Raw genomic sequence first — 26750 nt, 5'->3', positions numbered from 1 at the left:
TGGATTGTTTCCAACTGACACAGTCCCCCCCCCCCCCGCAGTTTCTCACTCAAATGGATAACCTAAAAAAATTAGTTCTGGATGATGTAATATATCCTTTTGAGAACAAACTGTGTCAATTAAAAAATGGTTCATTTACAAAATGTTGAAACCAGTCTGACTTTTTTGAGAAAAAAAAAGTTTCCTCAATTTTAGTAAGCCCAAAACTATTTGCCAAATTCAAACTGAATATTCAGTATCACACTTTCACAACTATGGGGATCAGGCTTTATCACTGAGTACCCGAAGTGTGCCGGGCACTTTGCAGATACACAAAGAAAAGATGCAGGACCTCATTCTCCACCCCGCAGATCAGAGGAGTTACATTGACATAAAATCAGTGGAGAAGAGTGCAGAAAAGGAGAGGGGTCTCTGCCTTGAAAACCTTTCAATCTAAGACTATGTCTACACTGCAATGAAAAACCCCATGGCTGACTCATGACAGCTGATTCAGGCATATGGGCTTGGATTAAAGGGCTGTTTAATTTCAGTGTAGCTGTTCGGACTTGGGCTGGAACCGGGGTTCAAGGACCCTGTGAGGTTGGAGGGTCATAAAGCTTGGGCTGCAGCCCTAGCCTGAATGTCTATGCTGCAATTAAACAGCCACGGGTGTCTAACTGTGATGTAGACATACCCTAAGAGACTGATCTAAAGCCCATTGAAGTCAATGATTATTAGATCATGATGTCAGTGACAAATGATTCAACGAATAAGTGATAAAACAAGTGGGTGGTGGTGAGGGAAGAGAAACAGCAAACACAGCAAGAAAATTTTAGCTCAGATCTATGGCAGAGGGCTGGCAGAGAATCACCTGGGACCTAGCAGCTGCTTCCTCATCCCAAAACTCATTTTATGTCAGCTCCCACAGGCTTTAGTGCAACATGGGGGCCAGGATCTGGTCCTACATGGTTATTCAACAAACACGTTTGCCCAGCAGTCCAGCACGATTGATGAACTAATGCTAGCAACAGAGTTATGACAAGTTATGATTAATTTTTGCAACTGGGGAAGAAGTGTTTCCATTCCAAATATTTTCAGGGGGAACAATTTGCAGTTGTTACCCATTTGTGTAACAGAAGAAATGAAGGTACATTCAGAACATACACAGTCATAGTATGCATAGTCTTGCTATGAAATGTAGTACAAAGTTGCAGAAGGGAACTCTGCCATACACATTTAGTAAACTGAAATGCCAAAAGTGAGGCAGAGCTAGGGCCATAGATCATATTCTTTCAAGTTTCCCTCTTGAACTTCAGACATAATGAAAAAACAAATCTTTTAAAGCTTTGCTTGTGTTCCTAACCTAGGATATCTCCACTATGATACTCAGGATGCTGGCTGACTTTAAGGGGCTTTGGGTGAGGCGGGGAATGTTTTTTTTTTTTGTTTGCTTGGTTTTTTTTTTTTTTTTTGCTTGTGTTGTTGTTGCTTTGTATTTACCACTGTTCTTAAGAAGAAACATTTTTCTGCCTCTCGGAAGTCTGAGAATTGTTAAGACTTGCAGTATAATGTTTGGGTCCCTGACATAAATGTATATGTCTAAGATAATATTTGTGTGCATTTTAACTTCATTCCAAAGTGACTATGTAAAGACACACTCATAAAAGGTACATTTAATTCTTTCTCTCATCACCAAATTTAGAAAATCAATAATTTCTCTTTATTCGTACTTTGTTGGCTGGCTGTCCAACATACTAATGAGAGATGTTTTGTATAAGCTGAAAAGTTTTCTACCTGTACATCCACTCCCATCCCACTTATCACCTCTTTGTTGATTCAGAGCTCCATTCCACACTGCTGTCAGCACATTTGCTCAGCTCTTGATAGAATTTAGCTTGAGTTATAGAGGCTGGATATGGACCCCTTAGATTTATTTTTAAGAAGTCTCATGAAAAGAAAAAGTAGAGGTTGTGTCAAAAGATCCTTCAAGAGCATATTCAGTTGCCCTGACACTTATCACAAATGAGGATATTTGCAATGATGCCACCCCTATAGAGTAAAAGTTTTTCTAAACTATGGAAATGACAGCAATGTGTAATCCTTAAACAGCTGATGTTATGTCACAACTGAAAAAATCATCCAAAACGCAGGACTTGGTGGTGATATGGGCCTTCAACTACCCAGACATATGGTGGGAAAATAATACAGCAGGGCACAGATTATCCAACAAATTCTTGGAATACATTGGAAACACTGCATTTTTATTACAGAAAGTGGAGAAAATAACTAGGGAAGATGCTATCCTAGATTTGATTCCGACAAACAGGGAGGGACTAGTTGAAAATTTGAAGGTGGAAGGCAGTTTGGTTGATTATGAAATGATAGAGTTCATCATTCTAAGGATTAGTAGGAGGGAAAACAGCAGAGTAAGGACAAAGGTCTTCAAGAAGACAGACTTTAGAAAACTCAGAAAATTGGTAGGTAAGAGCCTGGGGGAAGCAAATCTAAGGGGGAAGGGGAGAAGTGTTCAGAAAAGTTGGCAGTTTTTTAAAAAGACATTATTAAGGGCACAAGAGCAAACAATCCCAAGGTGTAGGAAAGATAGGAAGCATGGTAAGAGACCAGGCTGGCTTACCCAGAAGATCTTCAACAACCTGAAACTAAAAAGAGAGTAATACAAAAAGTGGAAACTAGGTCAAATTACAAAGGATGAATATAATCAAATAACACAAATATGTAGGGAAAAATTAGAAAGACTGAGGCACAGAACAAGATTAAAATAGCTAGGGACATAAAAAGAAAAAAAAATTACAAATACATGACGATCCATCATTGTTGACTATCCCTCTATATGAGGATGATGTCTGTCAGGGGGGAAAGTCATTGATGAGACTTAAGATGGCTGAGGAGTCCAATTTGTCCCCTACAGTTTTTTCCACATATGTGACAGGTGGTTGACTGGAGAGAGCACAACTGCTGGCCGGGATGCTGTACCCTTTCCGTCCTCTTCTACAATTTCTCAGCCTCTTGAGCAAGCCAATTCTCTTCAAAATGGGCTGAGGCTTGATGTATGATGTGACACCATTGCACTCTATTGCCAGCCAGCTTTTCCCAATTTGTGGGGTCAATGCCTCACTTCTTAAGATATACTTTCAGAGTGTTCTGGTAGCATTTCCTCTGTCCCTCGCAGGTCCTCTTACCATAACTAAACTGAGAAAAGGAGGACTTACTTCAGAAGATGAGTATCAACCATCCATACACAATGGTCAGTCCAACAAAGTTGATGTTTCAAACTCTCCTCCTCAACACTGGTGATGTTAGCTGCACAGACAACACTGGCATTGGTACGACAATCTTCCCATCTGATACAGTAATCTTCCAAAGGCAGCGCTGTTGGTACCACTCCAGATGTTTCAGATGGTTTTTGGTATGTCAGCCATGTCTCACACCCATAAAGAAGAGAGGGAATAGCTACTCCATTGTAGACCAGCATCTTAGTTTCCATCCTCAGATCTCTGTCAATAAACACAGGACAAAGCAACTTTCTGAAGAATGTGCTGGCACAATGGATCCTATGTTTGATCTCCACATCAAGATTGGCTCTCTGGGAGAGGTGGCTACCATGGTAAAGAAAATGCTGAACATTTTTTCAGGGGTTCATGAAGAACAAGAGGAAGACTGAGGACATGGTAGGCCCATTACCCAATGAGGAGAGAAAGGTGGTAACAGAAAATGCAGCAATGGTTGAAGTGTTAAATGCCTTTTTTGTTTCAGTTTTTACCTTAAAGTTAGCAATGATTAGATGACAACATAGTGAACATCAGCATAAATGGCTTAGGATCACTGCTGCGTTTTCTGTTCTTGTCTTTCTCTCCTCATTCTGGGATGTATCAGCAGTAGTGTTGTAAACAAGACATGAGAAATAATCCTTTCACTTTACTTCATACTGATAAGGCCTCAACTGGAGTATTGTGTCCAGTTCTGTGAGCCGCATTTCAGGAAAGATGTGGACAAATTGGAGAAAGTCCAGAGGAGAGCAACAAAAAATTATTAAAGGTCTAAAAAACATGACTATGAAGAAAGATTGAAAAAAATGGGTTTGTTTAATCTGGGGAAGAGAAGACTAAGGGGGAACAAGATAACAGTTTTCAATTATACAAAAGGTTGTTACAAGGAGAAGGGTGAAAATTTTCTCTCCTTAATTTCTCAGTATAGGACAAGAAGCAATGGGATTAAATTGTAGCAAGGGAAGTTTAGGCTGGACATTACAAAAATCTTCCTAACTGTCAGGGTGGTTAAGCACTGGAACAAATTGCCTATAGAGGTTGTGGAATCTCTGTCACTTGTCTAATTATTATTTAGTCCTACCATGAATGCCATGGACTGGACTCAATGACCTATAGAGTTCCTTCCTGTTCTACACTTCTATGATTCTATGATTTGAGGTTAAAATAGGAAAAGAACAATTAAGAATTACTTAGAAAAGTTAGATGTCTTCAAGTCAGCAGGGCCTGATGAAATACATCCTAGAATAATTAAGTGGCTTAAGATGTCTTTGATCCATTATCAATTATCTTTGAGAAATAATGGAGGATGGGAGAGATTCCAGAGGACTGGAAAAGGACAAATATAGTACTGTGATGGACTACAAATTTTTTATAAATATTTTGTATGAATCCTACATGGGCCTCAGCTTCCCCAATATGCTGCATTGTCCACTGGGGGAACGGGGACAAAGGGCTGTTTACTCTCAGGCAGGCTACCACAGAGGTATGACTGATACCTAGCTGTCTGGGGCCTGGCCCACTGTCACTGGAGAGTCCCTGAAGACAATGTCAAAGCCAAACAGGACATTTTCTACCTAGCAACTAATTACCCTGGGTGGCTCACCGCGCTCCCCAAGTGGGACTGAGCCAGGAACTTGAACAAAGAGGACATAGAGGGACAGAGCAGGAGTCAAGGGGAAACACCACTTGGCTGGTGCTCTGGGTAACCAGAATGACCCATGCTGTAACTTTCTTTTCTCTATGCTAGCCAAGGACTTTCTATGCTGTGTTCCAGTTGACTAATAAACCCTTTTGTTTGGATGACACTCTGAATGTCCCTGAAGATGCTTTTGGAGGTACATTGATCCTTAAGATTGTACAAGTCTCCTTCAGGGGTCTGCCTCAGTGGGACATGCTGAACAAAGTTCACGGTATGAAGCAGAAGTGCTGAAGGATCAGTGGTCCAGCCTAAGAAGGCAATGAAGCCATGGGACTTATCCTGAAGGAAGAGTGAGATCCCTTGGGGGTCTGGCTCACGGAAGGGGTCCACCCAGAGACGGTTCCAAAGCTGGAGTCATAGCATTGATCCTGTGGATCCATGACAAGTACCTATCCATAAGAGGGGAATAAGGATGCCCTTAACATTATAGACCAGTAAGCTTAATTTTGGAACCCAGAAAAATAATGGAGCACATAATCAATGAAATTGTAAGCACCTAGAAGATAAGGGAATAAATAACAATCAACATGGATTTGTCAAGAACAGATCATATTGACTCAACCTAATATCCTTCTTTGACAGGGTAACAAGTCTTGTGGAAGGGCAAAAAGCAGTAGATGTCATATATCTCAACTTTAGTAATATATGTCATAATAGATGTCATATATATCAATTTTTGGTACAGTCTCATATGAACTTCTCATAAACAAACTAGATAAATATAGCCTAGATGAACCTACTATAAGGTGGGTGCAAAACTGGTTGGAAAAGCATACTCAGAGTAGTTATCGATGGTTCATAATCAATCTGGACAGCTATATCAAGTAGGGTCCTGCAGGGATCTGTCCTGGGTCTGGCTCTATTAATATTGTTATAAATTATTTGGATAATGGCAAGGAGTATACACTTATAAAGTTTGCAGATTATACCGAAGTAGGGAGGGGTTGCAAGTGCTTTGGAGAATTAGATAGGATTCAAAATGATCTTAACAAACTGGAGAAATGGTCTGAAATAAATAGGATGAAATTCAATACAGATAAATGCAAAGTACTCCACTTAGGAAAGAATAATCCATTGGACAAATACAAAATAGGGAATGACTGCATAGGAAGGAGTACTTCAGAAAAAGATCTGGGGGTTATAGTGGATCACAAACTAAGTATGAGTCAATCATGTAATATTGCAAAAAATGCAAACAAGTGTACATCAGTATGGGAAGTATTAGCAGGAGTTTTGTTAGCAAGACAAGAAGTAATTCTTCCTCTCTACTCAGCACTGATAAGGCCTCAGCTGGAGTATTATATCCAGTTCTGGGCACCACATTTTGGGAAAGATGTGGATAAATTGGAGAAAATACACAGAAGAGCATCAAAATGATTAAAAGTCTAAAACCACGACCTATGAGGAAAGACTGAAACAATTGAGTTTGTTTATTCTGGAGAAGAGAAAGAGAAGAGAGGACATAACAGTCTTTGAGTACATAAAAAGTTGTTATAAAGAGGAGGGTGATAAATTGCTCTCCTTAACAACTGAGGAGAGGACAGGAACCAATGAGCTTAAATTGCAGCAAGGGAAATTTAGGTTTGACATTAGGAAAAACTACCTATCAGGGTAGCAAAGCACTGAAAAATTACCTAAAGAGATTGTAGAATCTCTGTCACTGGAGGTTTTTAAGAACAGGTTAGACAAACAACTCCCTGGGATGGTCTGAATAGTATTAAGTCCTGGCTCAGAGCAAGGGACTTAATACTGGCTCAGAGCAAGGGACTGTCAATTCAGAGCAAGGGACTGGACTAAATCAGTGGTTCAGGGAAAACCCCTGGAGTGCTGGACTGGTTTGTTTACCTGCCACATTTGCATGTTCGGCCGATCATGGCTCCCACTGGCCGCAGTTTGCTGCTCCAGGCCAATGGGGGCTGTGGGAAGGGCGGCCAGCACGTCCCTTGGTGGAGGTCCATCCTGTCCACAGACACTGGCTTATATCCCACTGGCTGCGGTTTGCCGCTCCAGGCCAATAGGGGCGGTGGGAAGTGGTATGGGCCAAGGGACGTACTGGCTGCCCTTCCTGCAGCCCCCATTGGCCTGGAGCTGCAAACCACGGCCAGTGGGAGTCGCGATCGGCTGAAACTGCGGACACGGCAGGTAAACAAACCAGTCTGGCCCGCCAGGGGCTTTCCCTGAACAAGCGACAGACCAGCTTTGAGAACCCTGGACTAGATGACCTACTGAGGTCCCTTCAAGTCCTACATTTATCTGAGTCTATGATTCAAGTAAATTTGGGCCCTCAGACTTCCTTCCTGGATTGTTCAAATTGGATTTTTCAATAATGTAGTTTTCTTATGAGGTATAAAGTAGATGTGAATCGACAAGACAAGGACATAAAGGATTTCCCCATGCATTTAGTTGTCAATAACTCACTATATTTAAGTAGTCTATCATATCAGTTGCATAGCTAGAATCATTTCTTTGAAAAACTTGGCACAAAAATGTACATAGAAAAAGAACTAGTAGTGTTAAAAAGACTTCATATTTTTCTGAATATTAAGAAGCAGCAAAAATTAGTAATATTGTTAGAATGCAAATGGAAGGATATCAATTCCTCATAACTCAAATAAAGGATTTGGTAAAATAATTTTTTTCAGTAGGCTGCAGATGACAGTTTTGGTTCTAAAGACATCTGCTCACATAACAGCACACACAGTGGACTGCATCAAGCTCCACTGCAAGTGTTGGATGGAGTTGGTTTTAATTAAAATTAAATTAAGAAAAAAACCCTAAAAACATGGGGTGATATCCTGACTTCATTGAAATCAGTGGCAAGCTCTTATTGACTTCTGTGGAGCCAGGATTTCATTTCTGGGGTCTGATAATATGTTTGGTCAATCTCCCTTTCAGGTTTCAGAGGGGTAGCCGTGTTAGTCTGTATCAGCAAAAACAACAAGGAGTACTTGTGGCACCTTAGAGACTAACAAATTTATTTGGGCATAAGTTTTTATGGGTTAAAACCCACTTCATCAGATGCATGGAGTAGAAAACACAGAAGGAAGATATATATGTCTCTCAGGTGCCACAAGTACTCCTCATTTTTCCATTTCAGGTGTCTTTCTGGTATTTTTAGAAGTCTTTCATTTCAATAGCAAAAACAAAAATTCCTGAAACCTGATGATGCCAAAGAGCTCACAACAGCACTTTAAAATACCAGAGAGAGAGAGAGAGAGAGAGAGGAAACCCTTTGAATATTTAAAATTTGTGACAAGACACCACCTTGTCCTAGACCTTGTCCACCACCTTGTCCACCACCTTGTCTTTCAAATCCTTCTAAAGACATTCTCATGTGCCTAGAGAACGCTAGCAAGTGCTCAGCAATAGCAAGGCAAGTGGTGAGCTGAGACTACTGTTTATAGGCCTTAATACAGCAGGCCATCTCTATATAGCAAAACGCTTAAGCACATACTTGACTATGTTTCACTGACTTCATTAGTATGTCAGTAGTTAAAGTCAAGCTTGTCCTTAAGTCCATCCTTATTTAGCAAATCAATTAAGCATGTACTTAAATGCCTTGATGGATTGGGTACTTAAGTTTAAGTGTGTGCTTAAGTCTGTCTGTGTTCAGAAAAATAATTGGACATGTATTTAAAGTCAAACGGACTTAAGCTCATGCTTTGCTGAATTGGGGTCATAATGCAGAAAGTGCTCTCATACCACCCCATTGGACTATTTTATCCACCTGTTGAGTTTTATCATAATTCTCAGCTGTGAGCTCTCTGGAGTAGGGAATCTCTCTTTTTATTTTTTAAAAGAAAGCATATGACTATTGGGCCCTGATCCTCATTGGCACCACCAGTAGCTACTATGATGCAAATCCATAATAAAAAATAAGACAACGACTAACAAGGTATTCATTGTTTACAACGTCCCAAATGTGTAAAATTTTGCTGCCTAAATTGAAAGCGTCAATTCAGTTTAGTTTTCTGTTCTCTTAAACTGCTGCTCTATCATCCTGATGTACCTTTTAAGCTTCTGGAGAGTTGAGATTTGTTCTGCAAACTTTCCCTCTGCTGTGATATAAGTGATTGCTGATGCCCAGATTGTAGCCATTACACAAATAAATCACTGTGTATGAGAAACTACATCTGCAACTGGGAAATTGTTTATTGTTTTCCATCTAAAAATGTAGAGAAAGGAAAAAATAAGCAATTTTACTTGTTCACCATTAACTAAAGTCAATTCTTAATTGTCTTCACACCAAAGGTTTTGTTCTCCGCAAAATACAAACTGAATTCAAAACCGGGAACAAGAAAAATCCTCCTGGAAATATTTCTCTGTTTTCTGAATAGGTTACAGAACTTGTGCTTCCAGAATGTCTTGAATTTAGAATCTGTCCTAGAAGTCCAACAAAACCAACTACAGTCTCCCAGTCAAAAATATGCAGATATTGGTTAACAACTTGCTGCCAGCTATCCACTCAGGTAAAGGATGCTCTGAATGAATTATTGATACGTTGCAGATTCAGTTCTATGATTGCAGTCATTTTCAGGATTAAATATTCTCATAATCTAAAAATGAAAGACAAGTGGCAGCTCATAATCTCTCTTCCCACAATCAGAAATTCCACATGGTGGTATTCACTGCTGGAATAGAGCCGAAAGAGACTCCACATGGCCCCTCCGCTGGGCTAAATTCTGGGAGCTGGGGAATGCGGGCAATCAGTATCCCTCAACCCCAGCTGGCCAATGGGTGCTCAATATTCCCATGGGAGGAGCAACCTATTGTTCCTTGACAAGTTCCTATTATTGGAACTGTCTTCCTTTCTCCTCATCAATTTCCCACACTATTGATTCGGGTGAGGGAGGGTACATTTCTCCCTTTTATAAATTAAATGTATTTCCTCTATTATGTTTGTTTCCAGTGCCCTTCTATCTGACAGTTCCCTTCCATTTTAACTGTATCTTTAAAGTATTGAGAGCATTAAAATAGAAGGAATCCCTGGAGCATATGGGCTTGTCTTCACTTTAAATGCTATAGTGGCACACCTGCACTGCCGTAACGCTTCAGCGTAGACACTATCTATGCCGACAGGAGGGATTCTCCTGTCAACATACGTAAACCACCTCCCTGAGAGAATTTTTCCATCTACCAAGCACTTCCTGCAGAGGGACATAGGTCAGCTTAACTACACCAGTCAGGATGGTGGATTTCTCACATAATATGCAAACCTAATTTTCTAGTGTAGACGAGGCCTTGGAGTCACACCTAAAACAGTTTGTGTTAGCTCAAGGCTATTTGCCTGCCTTCTTCAGAGAAAACTATGCCATGCCTATGAAAAAAATACATTTCTTGGTGCTTGTAGCAGCTTGAGCACTCACTGCCATGGTGCCTCCTGCTGATTGTCTGGGTATTAGCTCTTTACCAGCCTCAGAGCACCTCCTGCTGGCCGGTGTCTCTCCTGCCTCAGGCCCCGTGTCTTTCCTGGGCCCCAGTGCCCTTTTCCCTTGGGGTTCTCCTCCACCGCAGTACCCCCACACTCAGTCTCCCCTACCAGGGGAACCCCAACCCTCTAAGTCCACCTTGCCTTAGTGGCTACTGCCAGTCACCATCTAGCCCCCTTTCTCTGGGGCAGACTGCAGTCTGTAATTGCAACTCATCACTGGCAAGGGGGTTGGACCAGCTGCCTCTGCCTATCCCCAGGCTGCACCTCTGTAGCCCCAGTACTTCCTTGGGCCTTTAACAAGACCTCAGCCTGAGGAGTTGCCAGGCTGGAGCTCCCCCAGCTCCTCTTGCCCTTCCCCAGCACTGTTCCGCTCCCTGGCAGCTAAACCTTTCTCACTGCTCTGCTCCCAGGCAGTTAAGCCCTTCTCAGGGCTGAAGTGAGTCTGTCCTTTGTCTTTTCGCCCTGCAGCTCTTTTATCGGGCCCAGCTGGCCCTGATTGGCTGCCTCCCAGCCTTTTCCTATTGGCTCTCGGCCTCAGCCTTCTTCCAGGGCTGGCTTTTAACCCTTGCTCTCCGGGAGTGGGGCAGCTGCCCCACAACAGTGCTATTTACGAGGGGAAAAACACCACCACAACAACATGGTTAAGGGATAATTTTTCATTAGGTAGTTTAATAATGCCCATCGACTTTAATTGGGATTTGCATGTCTTAACACCTTTCCCTGTGCTCTGAACAACTCCTCCAAGCCTTTTTCTGTGGTAATTCATATTAAAGGCTCTCAGCACAAAGACCTTTATGAAAGTAGGGCTTCATAAAATTAGTTTTGGATTGATCGGTTCATTTCAGCAGGCATAATCCCTGTCTTCTTTTACTCCTTGTCCCATCAATTGGGGCGGGGGATCAATGGCTCTTGTTCTTAGTCTCCGAACGGACTTGTCAAGTGTATCTTTCAAGCTGATTCCAACCCTCTTCATGTCCTTCTTTAGCATCTCAAACCATCTTTTTCTAGGCCTTCTTCCTAGCTCTTTACTCTCTAGCCAGTGTATCCCATATCTCATTGTCTCTCATGACCCAGTCATCCCAGTCGCTACTCCCTCCATTTGTCCATGATGATAATCTCTTCTTGTCTAAAGATAGTATATAGAATGAATATTTGGGGTGGCTTATATCTTAATATTTAGCAACAGAGTGGGAGGAATCTTGAAATCCATTCCTAGTAATGCACTAATAATGGGAAGGATTAGTTGAGGCTGCACCAACATAAAGAATTGAGGATTCTATTTCCAAATCATGTCAGCTAGAAGCGGAATTGTAACACTCACTTCAGCAGTAGTCTTTTAAAAATGTATTAAACACCCAAAAAAGGTTGACAGAAAAGGTCATGAACCAAGCTGTAATTAATCAGAGCCAGGAGCAGCAAAGTATATTGGGTAATAGAAAATATTTCCATAAATCAGGAAAGTGTTCTGTGCAACAAATACAAATATTTAAGCTTTGTCTATATTGTACATTAGTGAGGACTATGGGGTGAGAACGGCAGCATGCTGCATGGCAACTCTCCCATGTGGATACTGCTGGTGCAAACAAAAATGTACTTATTTCTCAAATATATAGTTCTCTTCAAACAGGACTATGCTAATAAAACCAGGTACCTTTTACTTTGTGTTAACAGTGACTACTTGGGGCGCTTACAGTGCAACACTCTGGGGCATGCTGCAATTCACGTTCTGTAGTCCCAGCTGTGAGACAATATGGAGAAGCCCAAAGTCAGAAAGGAGGAAATAGAGAAACAGGCAAGGAAAGACTGTTCATTATTGTCCATGGTCTTCTCTAAAACTAATCTTTGAAAAATGGGATGGCAGCAGGGAGATGTAAGCCAGTGTCTGTGGATTGCCTTGTGGAGATGTAAGCCACTGTCTGTGGACACGATGGACCTCCTCCAAAGTTTGTCAGTGGGCACGCTCTCCTTAACTGACTCAATCAGGTTCATTGGCTCCAATCATACCAGGTGTGATAGCTTGATACACCGTCTTTGGGCCTACCAGCAGCCTCAAAACAGTAAGCAAAAGAAATGGCAGGAAAAATAGTGAATCAAAGGACTTTCAAGCAGTCACTAGTCCCAAGAAGCCCAATAAGGAGATTTTGAAGAGGAACGGGAAAGCCACGGATTAATGCACAGAAGTAAAGGTAGGATTGTTAAGAGCAGGGTTAATTGAGAAAAAATAAATAAAAATCAAGCTCCGTGTGGACCTGTGATAGAAAAGTAAAGGCAAGTTCCTTCTATCTTCATAGTTACTTCTGGGCCTACCTGGCCTCCGCCACTCTGGTGTCTGAATGCCTTACACACACACACACACTAATCAATATATCTTCAGACTCGTCCTCTCTCTCCCCCTCAAAGGTCTCCACATTTTATAGATGAGAATCTGAGACAGATGGCACAAGGGAAGTCTGTGGCAAAGTCAGACTAGAACCCTCTTCTCCAGAATCCCAGTCCAGTGCTTTAATCACAAAACCAGCCTCCCCACCCATTCCCTGCTCCCCGCTGTTTGTAGAAAGATGGAGTTATTGTTTACACAAACAATTGTCCACCTTCAAATCTATATGGCATAAACACTTACCAGAAAGTTATATGTCCCAGCATTATTCCCAAACCCCTCAGTTCAGCTGAAATTAATAATTACAAATATCAAAACACCTTCAATTAACTCTGGCACTTGTCCACCTGTTTTCTCCCAAACATTTTAGCCAGCTGTAAAACTGACTCATTTTATGATCCTAGGACAAATCACTTAATTTTTGTCTACTTCTTTCTTTATTCACCTTAAAAGATATAATATTTACATGAGTGAGGAGAAGTTTCATTTATATTGGGGAAGCATTGTTAGACCCTCAGGTGAAAATGCAAAATGCAGAGGTATAAAAGTCACTTTTTAAAATAAAAAAATGATTTTATTGAAATCATTTTTTTCATTTAAATTAAGTACAAGTTTATTTTTTAAGAAAATAAGCCTACTTAACCTAAAATTTAAAAATGACAAACTATGTTGAGACCTAAACTTACTATAATCTTCTATAATTATGTAAATTAAACACAAAAATATTAAACATTATATGCCTGCTGCCAACTTTAAAGACAATCAAACCACTAATGTAATGGAATTCACTGGCTAAACACCTGGAACCAGAGTTTATTGAAAACAAGTGCTCAATAAGCTTTTGACAGCAGTAGCCTCTTCCACAGGTGCAGAGAGAATATTTTCTTCATTTCATTCTATTCACCTAGTTCAGTTCAGTGTTTAGTTCATTCAAAGTTGAGTTTAAAAAAAGAACTGATTGGTTGTTCAAAAAAACACAAACAAACAGGAAATCTTGTTTTTTCTCATGTAGTCTAAGAATGAAAAATGGGTGAGATACACTAGTTTTAAAATTTCAAAAGACAGGATGCTCAGAAGTAAATAAATTCAGTTCATTAACTACACATAACACTTCCTTTGTTTAATAAATCAATTAGTTTGATCAGAACATGATTTCCATTTGAAAGTATCTTAAAAGTAGTTTAATTTTTTAAATGCTGTTTTTGTGCATTTTAATTGAATTTAAATTTCTATCCAAATAGCGTTTGACAAAATTCACATGTAGAAATTAATCATCTAGTACATAAGAAATGCATCATTCACTATTTAATATGTAAAATTAATAATCTGAATAAACGTAAGAAGTTATTTTAGTAAATCTTGAATCCTAAATAAATGTATAAAGTGCATCCTCCTGATTAGTTAAAAGAAGAACTAAATTTAGTGTAAAGGCTATATTTAGCAGCAAACCAACATGTTTTAATGGTTACCAACTAATGATAATCCACCTTTTTTTAGAAAAATAACTAAAAATTACAAAAACAAAACATTCTGAAAATCAGTTGTGTAAATCAAGGTTTCCTGCTTGTTGATTTAAATTATGATTAAAATAAATGTTTTCAATCACTTTGATTTAAATTAATCCACCCTAGTGACATGACTGCAAATTATTTGTTTCTTGGTTTGGGGAAAAATGCTTTGAGGTCTGGAGGCATTTAGTTTTGCTCTCTACTTAGAATCATCTGTTCCTTATATTGCATACATATTCTCCTGCACAGAACCAGTTCCACTAAACAGGGATTGGAAGGGCTGTGATGTTTGAGGAAACAGAGGAAAACAAATCTTCATGAATATCCACTTCACTGGCAGATTCATTACTAGATAAATTAACATCCAGCAGTCTTGCTGTGTGGAATAATCAATTTCTTCCTCATTAAATTGTTCAGCATCCACAAACTTGGAGCTTTATAGCTGCTGGAGCTGGATCAGTTAGTCAATGGTGTGCAAGTCGCAAAATGCTTGCTCATTCTTCTATCTACTGTCATGCCCCAATTTATTCTAACACCTAAAGTGTTAAACAGTAAGGAGACAAGGTGCCCCTGCTATCTCCAGCAGAGATAGACTACAGTGGATCTGATACTTAACACTTGCCTGAGCTGACTGTTTTCTGAATCTAACATCAAGCACCTAGTTATCTCAATTAGAATAAAAAAGTGTGCCACAGGAAAATTCATGCACACAATTAATTGTGTGATTACCTTCACCCAGGGAAGAGTTGGCACACAGCCTGCCATTGAAGGAGCATTGTGTTGAACAAGCTATGGCAAAACTGGGAAGCAAGGGGGGAAAAACCCACAGAGTCTCTGATTCAGGAAAGCACTTAAGCACATGCTAAATATCCAGTGGGGATTTAGGCCTGTGCTTAAGTGATGTCCTGAGTAAGGAGGCTTTCCAGAATTGAGGCTAAACAGAGCAAGAAGACCTAATTGACAGCCACCACAGTGTCATCTTTGGCAGAGAGCAAGTACCATGAAGCAACTGGTAAGGAGATGTGCTGCTCATGCATAACTAGATATGGTTAACCTGCAGTCCCAAAAATAATCTTGGTGAGGAACTGTGTATTGACTACTAGGAAAAGAGCCACTTCTTATGACAGGAAATGACACACATGGAACAGACAGTGCGAAACGTCTTTGCTAAGGAAGTAGCTGGTACACGTAGACAGATAACTTTAGAAAGAACAATGGAAGAAGCCTCACACAGGACAGAGGCATGAACCACCACAGGCATGCATATGTGACTGAAGCAGTGCTCCGTGGAGAGTCACAAAGCAAAATGGAAGTGCACAAAGGAAAGAATACACATACAAGGCCACATCATATTTTCTCTGGATGTCTCCTAGGCAGTAGTGGTACATGGCCAGTTGCTAACAAGTGGTGCTATCTGTTTATCAATTTTACTTTCATTATAGTTCTCAGTGTATTATGCCACTCACAAACAGAGAAAGCACAAATCCAGAACACCCCTGAATTTTTGGTGGAGGTTGAATTCAAATTCCTGGTTCCAAATCCATCCCTATGCTTTTGCTGTGGGTCAGCTCCAAAAGCACACAGAGCCTAAACTTAATATGGATGAAAATGTCAGCTCCTCAGTTCACCTCTGCTTTGAAGACAATGACCAAAGGTCTTGTGTCACTGCAAATCTTTTCTATTATATTACACATATATTTGAGTGCCAGGGGGTAGGACTGTAGGAGAACAGCTGGGTGCAGAGAAGGGATTTGAGTGCAGCGAGCCTGAGGGTTGGGCTGGCCTTTGGAAAGGGACAATCTGTGCAGCCTCACAAGCAGGTACAGGTTCAGATGAGGTGGAGGGGCCAGTCATTGCCTGTGCAGGGGCCCAGCTCTCACTGAAGTTTACAAGGTCCAGGAGAAGTCTATGGCACTGGATGTAAGCAGCAGCAGGGCTGGCCAGGCTGATCATCTCCACTTCACTATCTGCTGGCCATGGCATTCCACAGACAGGCCAAGAGCCATCTGCTCTTTAGCCAGGAGTTCCCGATGCACAACCACACAGCCATCGGTTTCTGCGTTCATATAGGCTCAGTTTGGGTGGGCCTGCATGCTAATTGGATAGCCTGTGGCCCACCCATGGCTATGTCCTTCTTTAAAGATATATGTGCTTGAGTTTAGGCTTTTTGATGGCTTTTTAAAGAGAGACAAGAAATTTTAGATATATTGAGCATCCAAATACCTTTTATATGACATATGTCTCTATATACAATATTAGAACTGTGGATGCGAAAAGGATTACATAAAAAGATAAGCAAAATCTATTTCAACAGCCAAAAGATGGAACTTCCGGTTCAGTGGTCACTGGATTCTACCTCTTGCTCCATAACATTCAAACATTGAAAAGGGAATAATAGGAGACAGACGATTTACAACAAGTAGTGTACCTGCTTGTCACTGTGTTTCAAGACATAGTATGAAAGACATAAAAGAATTCAGATATAAATAGGCAGCAAGATTATTACGCTTGGAAACTGAATGATCTCCTTTCTGCTCTACACATCATTAAGCTCTAACCAATACATACAGATTTTCAATGACTGATGTCTAAATCATCAGCATCCTCTTGGGTTATTAGGTGCATAAATGCTTTGTGTGGTAGATTCAGCTTGCACATCTTACTCCTCTCAAGAGTTCACTCAATGTTTTCAACTTCGTGAGTGGTACCTGTACCTAGGGCAGTAGAAGCACCACAAACACTGATTAGGGGCAGTATGTCTTGGAAGGCAGCATTGATTATAAAGTTTTGAGTTTATATGATTGTTTATATTTATAATGTTAATATTGATTTAACATTTGTGAAATATGTTTTTATTCCAGTCTGACCAATTGATCATGTGTAATATTTTCAAAAGTACCTATGTCCTAGGGAAATTTTTACTCCACATCTTGTTCTTTGTTTGTTCGTATTGTGGTATTAGGAGTATAAAAGTGAATGAGGCAAATTCATGTCTTAAAATCCAAGGATTATTCAACAAAGCACTCACTCCCCAGCCAACTCTGTCACACAAAACACCCCTGTCATAAATATAAAGGGAAGGCTAACCACCTTTAAATCCCTCCTGGCCAGACGAAAAAACCCTTTCACCTGTAAAGGGTTAAGAAGCTAAAGATAACCTCACTGGCACCTGACCAAAATGACCGAGGAGGAGAAAAGATACTTTCAAAGCTGGAGGGGGTAAAAACAAAGGGTTCTCTCTGTCTGTGTGGCTTTTGCCGGGACCAGAGCAGGAATGCAGGTCAGAACTCCTGTAAAAAAATCAGTGAGCAATCTAGTTAGATATGCATTAGATTTTGTTTTGTTTAAATGGCTGATAAAATAAGTTGTGCTGAATGGACTGTATATTCCTGTTTTTGTGTCTTTTTGTAACTTAAGGTTTTGTTTAGAGGGATTTTCTATGTTTTGAATCTGATTACCCTGTAAGGTATTTACCATCCTGATTTTACAGAGGTGATTCTTTTACTTTTCCTTCAATTAAAATTCTTCTTTTAAGAACCTGATTGCTTTTTCATTGTTCTTAAGATCCAAGGGTTTGGGTCTGTGTTCACCTATGCAAATTAGTGAGGATTTTTATCAAGCCTTCCCCAGGAAAGGGGGTGTAGGGTTTGGGAAGATTTTGGGGGGAAAGACGTTTCCAAGCGGGCTCTTTCCTGGTTATATTTTGTTAGATGCTTGGTGGTCGCAGCAATAAAGTCCAAGGGCAAAAGGTAAAATAGTTTGTACCTTGGGGAAGTTTTAACCTAAGATGGTAAAAATAAGCTTAGGGTTTTTTTCATGCAGGTCCCCTCATCTGTACCCTAGAGTTCAGAGTGGGGAAGGAACCTTGACAACCCCTTTTATTTTCCTCTTTCCATTCCACACAGCCTCTCTTACATCTCACACACATATATATTTAAAAGGGTGACTAAGTTTAGAACCGAAATATCTGAGCAGAATTTCTCATTCTGATCATCTGGCAAGACCTGCTGAGGATTCTTTGTTTTCTTTGCAACAACCAATGCCATTATTAACCCAGAAAATGTAGAAAAGCTCAATTTATGCAACAAGGTCATGGTAATACTTTAATTTAGTTGTAAAAGCAGCAGACTCGGACAATTAATTTAAAGTGGGTTTTATGCAAGACAAGGGGGAATGTTGCTAATAGAGTTTGCTGAAGAGACTTTGACAGAACCATATTCTTTTAGAACATAGGGTTCCATCAAACTCATGTTGACTTTGCCAGAATTTTATTTTTGGAAGAAAACTAAGGGAGGAGAAAGTTCCAATATGGCTGAAACATCCAGTTTTACCAGTTTCTAAATGAAATGTTTCAATTTTTCATTTTGAAACAGCTCTTCAGAATATATTTTTTAAATGTGTTCTGTGGTACAACATAGAGTTGAAATCAAAATATTTTGACTTTTTCAAAATAAAATCTTCTGATTGACATGAAATGAAAAATGTTTTAAAATTTTCCTTCATGATCAACTTTAAAATGTTTGGATTTTGTTCTGAGGTGGAACAAAAACAAATTTGGAAATTTTGAAATGCTTCACGAAATGGAATGTCTGTCCTCTAGGCAGCTCTAGTTTCCAATACATTGTAATGGGGAAGGAGAGGATGGGATAAGGGAAACAAAATGATCCAAAAAAGCAAATTGTTGAATACAGATTATCTGAATTAAAATATGAAAATGTCAGAAAATTATGAGAATGTGAGTTACTCTTCTAACATATTTCACAAATGTTAAATCAATATTAACATTATAAATGTTATAATATATCATATTAATATATCATATATAATAGATATATCTCCTGCTGTAGATGTGGTATTTTAGTTCATATTCCAAAACCACTAAGTTAACAAGGTCTTTCCATTGACTTCAGTGTGCTTTAGATTGGGCCAAATATATCAACTTTAAAGCTTTTTCAGTTGATCACTAAGCAAAATTGTTTTATAAAGGTACTAACAGGTGAGTCAAGATGACCTAGCTACCACAGAAGTAGTAGAAGCCAGATACATAGAAGTTCTTAAAAAGATAGATCAGTATTTATTTTGCATGCTTGTACCTTCACTTGCTTTCAGTGCCTTTCCCAAAGATTTCCCCATCTTCAGTCTGCCCCATGTGTGATTGAAGCTTTTTTTCTTTCTTTCTGCAAAATCCAAGGTCTCCATAAGGAAACAGGCCCTCACCTGTGTGCCCCAGTTCCCAGATGCAATACTTCCTGCAGTACATAGTCTTTCAAGCAGGAGAACCTCTTCAGGCTTTTACTTGCATGGCCAACTGGTTTAATCTTCCCAGGCTCATTCAGAAAGTATTTTCTACCCTGGTGCTAGTCTCAGCATTCCCTTAGCAGCACACACTTCTGTATTAAAGCCTCTTCTCCTGCCATCCCTTAAGTGAGCCAGCCAGATCTTTATTATGTAGGGCCCCAGTCCAGCAAGCTTTGCTAAGGATAAGAAGTTAACTGGAGCCAACTAGACCACACCCTATTTCTATTTCCTGAGGTAGTCAATCTTCCTATATCCGCTCTTATTAAGTCTAGGTTCTTTGAGGGCTTGATTTTTTTTTTCCACTGACAGTTCTCTAGGTCAAATCCATTCCTGGGGTAACTTCACAAATTGAATATGGTTACAGGATAAAGCTGCTCTACTGCTGCAGCACTTAGGGCTTCTCAACTATCAATAGCTGGTGCCAGTGATTTAAACTACCAATGAACGTTCCTGGATAGGGCACACATATAATTGAGTTTCCTGTTCCAGCTCTAATTGTTAAAGTGACACATCACACCACGTAAAGAATGATCAGAATTAAAAACAAGCACTATACTTTAAAGGAGTTTTATTGTTTCAGAAAGCCAGTGTGGCATGAACAGCACTAGGTTCTGGAAATAATTGCACTGGTCTGAGTTAATTCTTTTGTGAGCTGCTGCTTCTCAGTCTAACTTGTATTTTTTTAATTTTTTTTTTTGCCTTGGCTACATTGACCAAGATATTCCAAATTTTGAGCCTGAAGAGACAATCCTAAATTTATAATAAGTATGTAAATATATGCCCTTATGTTCAAAATAATTGAGTACCCTTCAGCTCCCACTGCAGTCAATGGGAACTCTTGGGTTGTTGCATATTTGAAAATTTCAGTGTGAGCTGTTGGGTGCTCAGCACTTGAAAAATCGTGCCTAAATATCTTTTTAAGAGCCTAACTTTAAACTCCTAGTTTTGAAAATAATCATTTTATTTTAGGATTCCAGTAAAGTACTTTTTGTGTAATTATTTGCTCTGATCAAGATAAAAGTCTCTTCTAAAGGAAAAAGTATCTCTTAGAATATATAAAAGCATCTGTGTGGATAGAGTGATGGGGAAGTCTGTCAGAGTGGAATTGGAGAGCAGGACATTCGCTTTCAGGGAAGAGTTTTGCTCTTCCTGCTGAAAGTTCGTACAGGTATAGCAGCTCTCCAGAGATGGCAGGGACAGGATGAACTGTACCTATTTGCACTGCCTTAACCGGTCTCTGTTATCTTTTTAGGAAGTGTGATGTTTTACTTAAACAGGTCTAAAATGCACAGTATTAATATCATGTCTTTAGTGCTAATAGAGTGATTGGGTATTTTCGTTGTGCTTTTAGACATATTTTCCTCAGGAACCCTCAAATTCTAATTCTGAAAACGGATATGGATCTCTGAAAAGAATTCTTTCCTTAGCTAGACTTTAAATTTTGTTTTCATTCTCTGCTTAAAAAAACAATAGTTATACCTTGAGAGAATGGCATTATAAAGCAGCTAATCATGTCTGTGGCAAAAGGAATGCAAATCCTTTATAATTATCTGAAGACTGTCATCTAATTGAACATAAAGATTAAAAAGATTGAGCTACATAAAATATGCCATATACTTTTTATTACTACAGTCATTAGTGTTCCAAGCTTAATGTATGCTCTGTTACCTAGAAATTCATTTCATTTGCATGGTAACTGGGTTTTGGGCAGCAGATCCTCTCCCTTCTCTTCCTACGATACTGTGTGGAGGCACAATAGCAAAATGCCAAATGAAGAGACTTAACTCAAAGTCACCCACTTAAAGAAGAGTTAAAATTCATCACTTCCTGCTACATAAAAATATATATGCAGACAAATCAAGATCACCAAATGGCATGATCCTGACACAATTAATTGCTTTATCTACTCTAAAGTGAGTCCTAATAGGTGACAGGCAATTTTGTTCAGTTATTGTATTGACTTAAATTTGGTCTCCAAAGGTATCCACCAAAGAAAAGCAACATCTCATTTTCACTTGTATTCTAGTGCAGAGAGGATACAGTGATCATAAGTAGTCCACATTTTTTTTCAATAAAAAAACTCTTAAGGAAGTCATCAAATGCGCTCATTAATACATGCTTTGTAAAATACGGACATAAATTAATCTTATATTTTCCCAGAGTCAGCATGCACTTTGTTTCTGCTACAGGGGAAATCAGCTGAAAAAAATGAAAATTTCAAAAGCCTTTTATCTCCTGTACTCTGACTCATTACACAATCTCTTCTGTAGCTTTTAAATCCAATCAATACTTATTCCTATATAAAAAGAAAAGGAGTACTTGTGGCACCTTAAAAACTAACAAATTTATCTGAGCATAAGCTTTTGTGAGCTACAGCTCACTTCATCTCCTATATAGTGTCTCAATTTATGATAGGCACTCCTGATAACATTATTAATGTGAGATACACAAGTAATCTGTGAATTAGCATTTCATAGCTCTGAATATAAATCAATATGAAATCAATCATATAAATGTTATGAAAGGCAGCTTGCCCTGTATATAATTATTTCTATCTTTAATGAATTTGAAGAGAATGTACACTATTAAATAAAACAACACATTTGCTTATGAAAAGGAGTTTATATAACCCTAAAATTATCTCCTCAATTCCAAACAGGCAACTTGTCTAATATTACAAACCAGTCTTCATGATTGCATTGCTTTGCAATAGTACATATAATTGCACTGGTTAGATAGTTTATCAGTATTGGAATTTCCATACTAACCGTTTAAATGTAATGTTTGCTTTCTTATGTCTAAATCTTTTTTCATGATAGAGAGGCATTAAGGACTGCATTTTAGGTCAATTATTGAACTTCTTCGTTGGTTGAAATTACTGGGACTTCAACTCTGTGCCATATATAGTCATCCAAGATACTGCCCTATAGTTCTCTGCCTGTTACATCTTATTACTTAATATTTACCAAAACAGCTACTCATCCAACAGCATGCAACATGAAGAAATGTACAAAGCATGGTTTCACTTTTTTCTCCTTCCGCCCACATTGAACAAACACCAAAACAGTGTACTTATTTTTTCAAGTTTCCTTTTATCAAAGTTTTGATGGCTTTTTTCACTTTTCTTTTGTACTTTGTTGTCTTTCTGCACATTAACACACTAACTGGAAAGGTATCAAATGAAAATGTGTGTTTGGAGGAATAACTTGAAAGTGTCAGATATATCAGTCTCTCCCCTCCTCACAACAGTGGTATCATGCTGTGTGTTAATTCTGGCTGTAATTTTCCTTCTAGTTAATCTAGGTTACAGTAACACGTTTATTTTTTTTTATACATAACAGCAAATGGAAACAAGATTTTGTCTGTTCCCCCAGCCACACTGAAGATCATTTCATATATATTAATCATAAACACATTTTCAAAGCTTAAGATTTTAAAAAAATCCTGAATTTCAGGGGATGAGAATAGGAGGGGGATCATGTCTGACTTTTTTATTTTCTTATATATTTTGTAGACTGCTTTGTTCTATATGAAACCAGATCTTAAAAACAGTTTCTTTCTACCACAAGATAAAGACAGTTAAAACTACATCTTTTGCAAACACAACACACACACATCATGACTGGTTTGCCAGTTCACTGAGCATAGTTGTTACCATCTCCATAATTGGCTTGGGAGGGTGTCATACATAGCCTGTATTCTCTTATTTTAAGGGGAAAGAAAAGCTGAGCATGGACAGTCCCACTTTAAAACGGTACATGTGTAGTTCTGATGCCTCTGAAAAGTACTGAGAGGAAGGATAGTGTAGGGGTTAGGGAACTAATTGAGCTCTTGGAAGAACCACATTCAATTCCCCACTCTACCACAGATTTCCTGTGTGAACTTGGGCAAGTCACTTAATCTCTCTAGGACTCAGTGCCTCATCTGTAAAGTGTGGATAATAGAGTGAGGGGTGTTATGAGGCTAAATACATAAAAGACTGTGAGGCACTCAGATTTTATAAGGATCATCTGAAGAGGGAGTAACATCTTTCTCATCCCTGTCTTATTATTTGAAGTGAGGTGCCACCTAGAGTCTTCAGCCCCATCATGCTTATGTATAACCCAATGGATAATCCATTGCTCAAACTACTTACAGTCTCAGCAGAAGACAAGGTTGATTCCAGAGAGCGGCAGGAGACAGGAACAGCAAGATGATTCCAGTGAGAGTGACAACTCAACCAGCAGTCAGAGCATAGCAGATGCCCAACTACTGTTGAGTGTTTTCTAGATGCGTTTTAAGGATAGATTTAAAGAAAGATAATGTGGTGGCATTGTAGTCTTTATAGAGATCCCTTTCCACCCATAAAGATGGGAGAAAGCATGAAGGAGCTGGCTGGAAAATTTTAAATCTTTAGTGAAGGTTGGTGTCATTAGTGTAGAAGAGATAGGGTTGGATGTCTTGATACTATACAAGAATTTATATGAAACAGGGAGACAGTGCTGGGATGAAAAGAGAGTGTGACACAGTCCAAGCAATGAACCATACTGAACTGCAGCCAGGACAGATACAATATTTGAAGTAAGTTACTCGTCAAAAGTTTTAATTATTTTAAATAATTCTTATTACAAAAAATCAAATCAAGTTAATCCAAAAACAACAAGAAAACAAATGAAAAACACCTCAAACAATATCTTGACTAAATTAGACTCTTGACATTCTTACAACTGTGTGTTTTTTACTTTTTCTCCCCCTTCAGCAGATGGGGTTAAAGAACCTAGCCCGAGTTGTGATATAAAATGCCATTGGTCATTTCAGTTTTCAAACTCCTGGCTAGCTTCTACATCGATTTTTTAATCGGAAAAACAATTTAATTTTCGCAGCCCTGATGGGAAATTCCATCGATGAATTGCCCAGTTCCTAAGTGGTTTGAGTCAGTGTAGTGCCAGTGACATCAAAAGTTGAGACTGGGCTGGATCTTGAGCTGCCAATATTTGTCATCCTAAAACGAAAGACATGATGCACTGTAGTCAGGCTGTAGCCAGCGTCTTCACAGGTGATCTTCCCCTTCCTTGCTCTACCCCCATTCAAGAACTGAACACAGTTCAAGAGGCTTTCACATTCAGCATTACTTTATGTCTGCATAGACCGAGAACTCAAATGGCAATATGAACTATTAACTGTAGTAGACACATGTATAGTGTTTCACTATCTTAATTAACATTACAGTAGTAACTTGTTCAGGGTCAAATCTACTTTACGAGAAATTGATTGGAACTGGGTACAAAACAAAAATCTCTTCACATTCTTTGATACTCTTTAAACTTCTTTTAACAGTCCACAACACAGTAACACAAAGTCACTTAAACTACTGTTCTCCAGGAGGCCAGTAGCTGTATAAATCTTACATTCCTAGTCTCCTTATTTTAACAGTAGCGGCAAGGCCTCTGTACGTATGGATGAGCTGTGTTTGTGTTTTCTTGATCAAACCGTTGTTTATTTGACTGCTATCAAGTGTTCTCATAAGACTCTATTGGGTTTCAACTCCTTTTATTTACTGCCATTTCCAGTATAGGTGTATTTCATTGAATTGTAGTAATATAAGCATGGTTGATTGCAAATATCATCCTTCCTTTATAACTTTACCATTAATGTAAAATAAATCAATATGAATGCAACCCTTTTCACCCCTAACAGGATTGCCCTTAAAGTAAGCCCTGTCCTTAAAGTTTACAATATCCTGTCCAAAGCTGTATCAACTTTTTTCATCTTCCCTTTTAAACATAACTATTTCATCAAAATAGTTTCAGTCTAGTTCCCTATTTTTACCCCTAACTACTATATCTGGCAACATCATACAGTATCTTAATATTAGGTATCTATATTTCAATTAATTGTTTCAAAGTAGGGTAGAGAAAATGGAAAAGGGAAGTTTCCTTTCCGCTACGGCACCTAGGTGGTTAACAGGTTTCCTGACTTGCCTGTTCTGCGTTACATTACATACTCTTCTGAAAGGGAAAAGAAACTGAGTTTCTTCAGTGTTTGGAAAAGAATGAAGAAACTGGGCTGTTGGATTTTGAGACTCTACCCTTGCAGGTCTTTCTCTTTTCTGAAAAGTCTTGATACCTGGGCAATTCTTAATAATAATTCATAATTCAGGGCCTTTAGTCACTAGAACTGACAGCCACATGAAACTGAGGTGATCAGGCTGTACTTTCATTGCTATAGTTGGCAGCAGTGTGCATGATTACAGCAACATGCAGCCTATCACCACTGAGTTTCAGAAAACAGGTTCTCCTGAAAGCTCATACCATAAGCATCCATAGTTTGAGAAAACATGCTGAATATGGCTTAATGTTTCAAAAGCTATGTTCAGAAGCCTGTACTTCTTAACAAGACTTAAAAGTGAACAATATAGCGAGTTAAATGAATACAGCTTTCTGAAATCCAGAGAAAAAAGGACTCTGAAAAAAATCCTAAACATTTGTATCTTAAAAAAATAATCTGAATTTAAGTACTATACATCTCTAATTAGAACATTTGCTTCTGGAACAGAATTAAATAGGTCACAATATCCAGATAGCTTACTTTTAGCCTTATTATTGAAGAGATAATATGTGCAAATTGCTCATCACTATCAACTTTAAAATACAAACATGTTCCTCATATATTATGTCATTTTGCTAATTTATATTTAATATATGAAATATAGAATCCTCTGCATATATAGCTGTGGTTAATAATAATTCTGCTGACAATTGCTTATGGCCACATAATACTGTTTGAAACTTTACTAATAACTTTGCTTCTTATTGGAAATTCACTTTTTATATGTGTTTTTATTTATAGTATATCATTTTAAAGCATTAAATTCAAGTAATAAACAAACATTGACAGTAGAATAAGCTATATCTAAAGTCACTGTAAAGAACGATTTCCTAGTTTTAGATTAAATAATGGATGTGTCAGAAAACAGACACCATATTGTGAACCAATAGACAATTTCAATCATTTTAACAATGCAAGCTATAGGACAGGGGATTTAATACAATGGACTGGGACAGTCTACATTGCAACTGAAAGCAAGCCAAAGACCATGTTTACTCGCTAACATCATAAAATATATTAAGAAAAAAAGGCATCCCTTTTCTGGAATGAAATACCAGAACAGAATAGTTTTAAAATTATTACT

Source organism: Lepidochelys kempii, chromosome 2 (genome assembly GCF_965140285.1).
Source record: "Lepidochelys kempii isolate rLepKem1 chromosome 2, rLepKem1.hap1, whole genome shotgun sequence".
NCBI lineage: Eukaryota > Metazoa > Chordata > Testudines > Cheloniidae > Lepidochelys > Lepidochelys kempii.
Note: the sequence above shows the minus strand (reverse complement) of the source record.